This window comes from Mixophyes fleayi, chromosome 8 (genome assembly GCF_038048845.1).
Source record: "Mixophyes fleayi isolate aMixFle1 chromosome 8, aMixFle1.hap1, whole genome shotgun sequence".
Classification (NCBI taxonomy): Eukaryota; Metazoa; Chordata; class Amphibia; order Anura; family Limnodynastidae; genus Mixophyes; species Mixophyes fleayi.
In genome coordinates, this window is record NC_134409.1 from 15,978,156 (window position 1) to 15,987,316 (window position 9,161).

Consider the following 9,161-nt stretch of genomic DNA (forward strand, 5'->3'; position numbering starts at 1 on the left):
CACAAAGTTATTACTGTGTAGTATTTAAATATTGTATAGAAACATTTAAGAACAGGAATTAAACACGAGCCTGAACTGCAAACGTAAACTGCGAAAGCTAGACACAGATTTCAAACAAAAAAATCGAGGTCAATGGCATTTGTACCTGTGAACATGTTCGAGCCCATTGGACCAGGTGAAATGTCATCAAAATTTTAAACTGGTTAAAATTTTCAAGCATTTTAAGTGTTGTCAATTTTGTAGCCTGTGATGCAGAGTTTTGTCATCGGCTATTTGTTTTCTCTTTCTGAAAATGCAGAATCTTTATGGCACTGGCTACACTAGCTGCTGTGATTATCATCAGCTATTTATGTAGCTGATTCCGCAGCGCTGTACAGAGAGCTCACTCATATCAGTCCCTGCCCCATTGGAGCTTACAGTCTAAATTCATTAACATACAGACACACGCACAGACCGGGAGTGACTAAGGATAAATGTAATAGCAGCCAATTAACCTAACAGATTGTTTTTATGTAGTGTGGGAGGAAACCGGAGCACCCGGATGAAACCCACGCAAATACGGGGAGAACATACAAAGTCCACACAGATAAGGCCATGGTCAGGAATCGAACTCATGACCCCAGTGCTGTGAGGCAGAAGTGCTAACCACAATGTTGTGTGGCCACTCCCTCAGAGGGCTGCGCTTGGCTGCCCATTACGTACCTCCCTTGCCCCAACATTCCCACCTGCGGGACAACGGGACAGAGCCCTAATATCAGGACTGTTCCACTGAAACTGGGACAGTTGGGAGGTATGTAATGTGGAGAAAATAGCTACCAATAGTTGGCCATAGTGCTCTACATTATTGCTTGAACTATCAGTATAGCATTGTTAGGAGCAGTGGCGGAACTATCATTAGTGCTGAAGGTGCCGCGCATCGGAGCCCATGGAGAAAATGGGGCCCGCTGCATGACAGATGCAGAGGGTCGGGGCCCTAGTTCCCTCCTTTCCACCTCCCTGCACCGGGGCCCACAGCTCACTAGTTCCACCTCTGGAGTTAAGAACTTTTACAAGCAGAACTAATACAGAAGACCATTCCCACTCCTTCAAAATATGTGCAGTGAATGGGCCTGCCACACTTCCTTCTAATCTCTATTATATTATTATATTTGTCTTATTAATAACATTAACAGTGTGTCTGATTTTCATCAGCCCAGGCAGTACTGGACAGTATTTTTTCTTTAAATATATTTCATGGAAATATGAAAGTATTTAAATTGAATGCTTGAATATCAGTTTCATTGTGTAAATTGTATCTTAAATATTGATGTCATCGCTAAAGATGTGTAGAGAATTAAGGAGAAAGCTTGAGGTTAGCACATGAAGTACAAGTAGACATTGATGGCCTAAATAAATAAATATATTCTCTTTTTTTTACACATAACTTTAGTGCTATTAAATGTTAGTTTTGTTCACCCTAATGTTCACATGAAAATAGATATAATAAAAATGTTACATATATACATATATATATATATATATATATATATATATATATATATATATATATGCAATGACCCAAATATATATTTGTGTGTCTGCAATTTTATTTTTTGCTATGTAGGTAATTTTATATTATTTTGTATTTTTTTTTACTTTAAATTAAGGAATAAAATGATGTGTGCATATTATATATATTGTATGTCTGCAATATATGGTATAACATGTGACCTATAATAGAATTTGAATTATGTGATAATAAAAAGCAGCTCAGAGGTAAATAAAATAAGGGCTGATTAATCCAAAGAGTTCCAAGCACATATCTACTGATTTATGAATAAGTCTTAGTCACAAGTGCAAAACCGCAAGTCAATATTTTACCCATTACTACCAACAATAAGCCATTGACTCTATTAGTTTACCCTGGGGAACTTCAACTAGTTTTCAGAGTTTTTGCTAATGATGTGCCCTGGTGAATTAATTAAGCAGTAATCACTGATGGCAAGAACATTAGCTAGATGTAATAACATTCCCAATTCTAGACAGGCCATTAACCAGCATTTAATACTTCATCCAAAAGGTTACAGATGCGCAGCAATTTCTTGCACGTGGAACAGGACAAAAGGGGGAAACAAGGAACTGAGTGTGTCTGAAGAAAGTGGAAATACTACTTAAAGGGCAAGGAGGTAAATGGAAAAATATGAAATATTTTTTACAAAAATCATAGTATATTTTTTATGTGTTGTTCAAAAAATCTATATCTTTAAATGCTGCATTTTTATTTAAAAGCAATTATTGTGTGTTTTAAAAATAAATAAATAAATAAAATATATATATTCTAGGGATGTTCACTGACCCCCATGTTTTGGTTTTGGTTTTGGATCTGTATTAGCTTCGTGTTTTGGTTTTGGTTTTGGATCTGTATTTTTAAAATAAAAAAAAATGCTAACAAATGCTAAAATCACATAATTGGCTCTTTTTTGTTCCTACATTATTATCAACCTCAATAACGTTAATTTCCAGTCATTTCCAGTCAATTTTTGTCTAGTGACAAGAACACTGCTACCCCTCCTGTTCCTGTATGATCAATGACACTGGAGACTGAAGAGTGACAAGAATATTGCTACCCCTGTTTCTTTATGAGCAATGGCCCTGAGCAATGGCACTGGAGAATGGAGAGGGACAAGAACACTGCTACCCCTGTTTCTGTGTGAACAATGGCACTGAGCAATGTCACTGAAGAATGGAGAGTTACAGGAACAGTGCTACCCCCCCTGTTTCTGTGTGAGCAATGGTGCTGGATCTGCTGGGGATGGAATCCAAAACTCGCGTGATCTGACAAAGCAACGATGACGTTTTGCCTTGATTCAGATCCAAGGAAGTGGGCAAGTACCGAAACATCTCGGCTCAGTACTCGGATTGGAGATGTTCAGGGAAGTTGCCCTAGGACATGCCCTACCCCAACTATAAATCTGTCCCCACATTTTAAATTTACCTCCCCTTCCAATACAACATGGTTTTGCCCAGGTGCAAAAATTACTCTTTTGTTGTACTTTGCTCTCCTTAATGACTCAGGCCCACAGATTTCTCCAACACTGAATGAAGCACTGTTCCATCCCTCATTTTCAAAATAACACTTACAATTTCTCCAAGTGTGTCTATATTACTTTTAGATACTTTTTAGATTGTAAGCTCTTGAGGCAATTTATTTTTGTTACAGTTACTTTATATCCATTACATGCACTTTTACCTTGTCTGGTCTTTAACTTATTTTCTTAAAAGCAGAAAAATTGGTGTTATTAAATATATTTAAATAAATAATGTCCGTAAGGTAATTTTTGTTAAGCCCATGTCAAGCTATGTGAAAATAAGAATTGCTGACCTGTAATATAGTGAAAATGACTCTCACTTCTCACATGGATGAACCATTTCTTTGCCGTCACCTGTGTAAAGTTTATGGCAATTATATAAAGAAGCAGGTGGAATACTTTACGCAAATATCTCAAATAAGATCTCTGCTTTGTTCCTTCAGGTGCGTTTCTAATTCATTTTTGGCAGCAAACAATTGCAATTTATTTAAACTATTTCTAACTTTATGCAAAAATATTTTAAAAACCATAAGCATAAAGTCACTTCTGATGGCAATTATCCCGTCAGTCCCACAAATTTATCCTTAAATTCTATGGCCTATGGGCCGGATGTTGAGCTTAGGAGCAAAGCAAAAAACAAAAAGGAGCAAATTTGCACCCGGGCAAACCATGTTACAATGCAAGGGTGCAAATTGATTTCTTTTTTTTTGCATGCAAGGAAAGTGCTGGCTGTTTTTTCATGTAGCACACAAATAATTGATAGCTTTTTTTTTTACACTGAAATTAAAGTTGATCTATGACATGCCATATCCTAACTATAAATCTGTCCCTACATTTTAAATTTATCTCCCCTACAATGCAACATGGTTTTGCCAAGGTGCAAATTTGCTCCTTTTCTCCCACATCCAAGCAAACCACACCCCCTGATACGTCCTTGCCACACCCACTTCCTGAAAATCAGTTCTTCTACAGTTGGGATTGTTGAGAGTTGTGATAACTGTTCATATGGCTGCAAGTGTAACAAACAACACATTTCTTTTCTGTGTGAAGATTATTTATTATTAGTAATCAGACAGTGTTGATATATCAGAAATAAATATCATATTAACTATAGCAATGCAAAACAACTTCAGTTCCTAGGTAGTAGAATCATTTTTTGGTCAAATAGACATCCAACGCTGCATAAACTTCATTTATTATAAAGAATCTGAGGTAATTGATCCTGCACAGGTCACACAGCCGACATATGTTCTGTATATTTTGTTCTTTGTGCGATTCCTTGTAGGCAACCAAAGATGTTTTTCCATTACTAGTTGTCAAACCGATCAATAATTATAAAAATATGAAAGAAACAAAGCACGCTGCCTCAGGAACAGTTGATTAGCAAAGTCTCATTCGCCATTTTTATTTACTGATGCCTATCAAAGAAGCAATCTAATTTTCAGTTTTTTTCCCAATTTACTGACATATTTCAGTACAAACACACAAAAGCTATTAATACAGGTGACAATAAGGGTGTAGGGTGACTGGGCAAGTTGTAATTAGACTGTGCTGTGACGTCAGAATGCCTCACATAAGCTGTGTAAAGATTTTAAGTTATTTAGGTGAAGGGATCGTGTGCAATTTGACAACATCTTAAAATAGTTTTGCTATGCGGACCTGCGGCCCTATAGAGCCTACACCTGCTTAGTCCAGTGGTCATGAGTTCAGACTAACCCTCTACATCTATACGTGAGAAGAACTTACATTTTTGACACCAAAAACCGTGAATCTCTCCATATAAGGGTTAGGAGGAGCAAAAATTCATACCGTACTCTTAGGCTGTGTACACACTACAGAAAATTTCTCTATCGTCTAACGATTTTACCAACGGCTGAAACAAATAAAAGTCCCGATCAGCATGCCGATTCATGTGTGCACACTATACACGTTTTACAAGATTTACCGTTCATCTGTCATAACCATGGGCTGAAAAGATGGTGACTCTGCACACTCCATAGAGATATATGGACACTGCCGGTCCTGAGTGCATACACACTGCAGGATTGGAACGACATCGTCCCATCCTTGAAAGAGATTTTGAGTTCGGTTTAAACAATCAACTCTAAGACCTACAAAATTAAACAAAACTGTAAGGTGACAGCCAACTTTTAGATGCCCCTGTAACAAAAAAATGAATACTTCTTTTTTGCAGTAGTCCAATGATTCTTCTTATCTTGCTTTATCCTTATTTTCAAAATATTAGGAGATATGTAAACTAAAAAAAAAAAAGCACAGTTATTGCATTGAAGCGTAAATTTGTGTGACATACAATTTAGTTTTGGATGGTGTATCTTAAATTATGATTAAATACGAAAGAAGTGCTTCCCTCTGATATGACGGAAAAATTCCAGGCCGTCTCTCGTCTCTGCTAATACAACTTTCCTTTTTAAAATTGGCAGCTGTATTGTCAATGTCTCATCTTAGAGTCTCCAGAGGGATGAGCCAGACTGGCGGAACACCAAATACCAGCTGGGTAGAACTCCAACTTTTATTATAGCAAGATATGCTCAAACTGGTTGCATATCGTTTCTCAAAACCATTTAATCAAATCGTCACTAAATTCAGAATTCCGTAATTTTTCAAATTTTAAATCTTTTCTAAAATATAGTCAAGAAAGTTCAGCAATGTTCGAGCTGGTTCACATATGTTCAAGCCTGTTTTTTGAACATGATTGTTTAACATTTTTTTATTTAAAAATATTATATATAAAGTGATTTAAAATAAAAATATTTAAGAATACTAATTTGAATGGCAAACTAACTGCGAACGGCAAGAATTGAACTGAGCACATTGAACAAACTGTGCTAATTGTGAACTGCCAATTCCAATCGTGGCTGCGACATCTGTACCATGAACATGTTAGTGGACATCGATCAAAGTGAATTTCAAATAATTTGAAATATACAAACAAGCTTTTCAAGCAAATTTTACCCTGACTTTTAAACTTTGGGCGATGTTCTCTAAAACCACCAGTGTCACAAATGTAGATAAAAGAAAATTGCAACTATTTGTCTGAAGGACAAATTCGCAATATTGGGCCAATAGTTAATTTTTTGGAAAAATCAATTCACAAACCTTTTATTATTGATTCACGTAAAAAATGGCTTTAAAAATGACCCTTTAGAATACAATTATACTTAAAAAACAACAGAGTAAAACATATTAACAGACAATTTTGTTCCGAATTCCAAATCTTTATCATTAAGACTTTGGTGCTATCAAAACCAGCCGCAAAAAACACTGAAATTCATAAAAGCTTGAAATTTTCTGAAAACTTTTGCCTTGTAATGGGAATCAATGATTTGATTAATTATTAGATGCCCTATGGATTACTATTTTCGAAAGTACTAAGGTGGCATAAATGTTACATACAATGTTATATGCAATTAAATTTTATTTTGTCTGACTTATACGTATGACCTCAGTAACATTACGGATGTAATTGTTGTTTTTTTTGTTTTGTTTTTAAGGTTATTTAAAGATTTTAGAAAGAAGAAAACTGCATCACTAATTACTGGGCTTCTCTGAGGCTGAAATCTTAAGCAGTATTTAGAAATCACAAGAGCGAGCTTGCAGAAATGTTTCTCATTATGTTCTCATCGCAGAAACAAAATCAAATGTTTTATGATGACGTATATAATTCGGAGAGGAGAACCAGCTGCAAGGAAGCAGGATGCTGTTTCAAGCAAGGAACTATGCTTGTGGTTATTTAAATACCAGGTAATTAAGATGAATAATAAGAGGTGCTGTGTACATAGGATCTAGCTCTTCAAAGCCATGACAATGGACTCATTTATTATTATTATTATTATTTGTAGTAGTAGTAGTAGTATTATTAGTATTATTATATTTTATATAAAGTGACAACATATTTTACAGTTACAGACTAGAACAAAAATAAAGTAAAGGAGGTGACCACCAAAGCAAAATAGTAAATGATAAACTTTCCTTGCAAAATTGTGGTAGTTTTATGCTTAGGATACCTTTCCATAGGCAACCCGAGTTTTTTTTTCCTAGTGCCTGGAAACCCCCCTCCAAGCCTGGGGCACTGTATAATTGAGGTGGCTGGACCCTGCCTCCGCTTCACACGGCTCTGCTTGAAAAGGGAGAGCTGTGTGCACCTAACAGTAGTGCACGCAGCATTGCCCATGTATATTATGGGGATAGGAAGAGTTGGAGAGCAGCCAAGCACTGTCTAAAATTAAAGCCACGCCCCCATGCATGCTGGTCACGCTCAATGGCGGCGTGGTGTGGAAACCCCCTCTACAAATCCTGTGTTTGCCCCTGCTTTCCTTAGGGACATTGTCAGCCAAACGCTCCATGCTGTGGTTTGCAGGAGAAGTTTGAATTTTCTCCAATGCTGACACCCTTTGTGTTGAGAACTCTAGAAAGATGGTAGAGGCAGCCAACCAATCAGCTACCTTCAACACAGAAGTGTCAGCAACTAAGAATTTTGAAATTCTGCTAAAAGCCAAAGTTTGAGAATGATCCTCTGCTACGGTGCTGACAAGGAGTGGCTATCTTACATATGAGAAGGTTCTTGAACCCAAAGATTGTAAGCTTGCGAGCAGGGTTCTCTTACCTCTCTGTCTGTATGTATTACCCAGTATTGTTTTATTAATGTTTGTTCCCAATTGTAAAGCGCTACGGAATTTGCTGGCGCTATATAAATAAATGATGATGATGATGATCATTAGACGCCCCCCAACCAGCATTCAGACAGTTGGGGCAAAGGAAAATTACTAATAAAATTACAATTAAACATTTAGTAATGGTGAACATTTTTTAAAAGAGGAACTGTATCCAAAATGTATCTTTTCATATGGTCACATGTTCTGTTTTACCATTTCTTGGAACAAGAAAATTGTCAATGAACGGCTCACTGGGTGTTTCCATATTTCTACAAATATACGAGTCACATTCCAAGTCACTGAATTTTCTTACAATTTTGTATATATATTTTTTTATATTTCTTTATATTGTCTAAATGTCCAAATTGAAAATGATATTTTAGGTTAGTAAATGTGCACTGTGATGATATCAGCACGTTTGGGTCGGAACCCAGAGGAAAGCTCTGGTATCTAAGGGTTAGGGATCATGCAGACAAAGAGAGAGAGGATGGATACAACTGTATCTTTAGTGCAAAAGATGAACCTCAAATGCAATCAATATTCAATATTTAATAACGCGCTTTAAGTCAATTTCCCAAGTGCTCACCACACTCCGAATAACCCTTAATAATTTCCTAGTGTTTTAAACCAAAACTGCTATTAAAATGAACAAACTTTTTCTGAACACAAACCAAGTTATGTTAAGCTGGCCTGGCCAAGCTGTCAGTCTCTATGCTTTCAATTGTAACTGCAGCTTCTTACATCTTACTTGATGGTCCCAGTCGCTGGGCCAAAAGCTCTCTGCCAACTTGTTAGAGTTCTGAACCACAGTCTTCCTATTCCAGCTCACCAGTAGAACAGACCTACAAGCAGCTCCAGATGGAGCAGAGGGTATTGGCAGTAAGAGAGATAGACATGATGTGTACCACAGATGAATCTTAGTTGCAGGAACTGGCAAAGAAATCACAATGAAGCTGGTGAGGAACAAGACTCTACACCAAGCTCAAGAAATCCTGGAACACAATGAAGACTTCCCTGCAGGCCATTTTTAGGGGGTCCAAATTTTCCACTATGGGAATCCCGCTCTGCAGAATAATCCACAGGTCAGCGATGCAGGGAGTGGCCGAGAGGTTTTAGTCCGATGGAGATGGACAGGATTGAGGATTCTCTCCATATGTAGTTCTTTCCTGTTGGGCGTTCAGGTCTGTCAAAGTCCAGGGAAGAACAACAGTGACTCAAACCAGTTAATTGACTTCCTAATTCCAAATAATGGAGAGCAACTCCTCATTTCAGCCCCTTACTAGTATTTATGACATTGAAAGGGTTGAAGGAGTTGCTAATTTCCTGTGTCTGTGATGAGAGGGGGGGGGGGGGGGGGGGGGTGGAGCCCAGGAAATATAAAAGCCATCATTTTGTATGGCCATCATTCTGCAAGTTCATC

General features: G+C 37.2%; 1 long non-coding RNA gene across 1 annotated transcript; it reads left to right on the plus strand.

Annotated features, from left to right (window-relative positions):
- Positions 1 to 1,942: 1,942 nt before the first annotated feature.
- On the plus strand, positions 1,943 to 8,882 carry LOC142100009 (uncharacterized). The gene is made up of 3 exons (XR_012678654.1): positions 1,943 to 2,165; positions 6,581 to 6,830; positions 8,663 to 8,882. It is a non-coding gene; the product is annotated as an uncharacterized LOC142100009 (long non-coding RNA).
- Positions 8,883 to 9,161: the final 279 nt, after the last annotated feature.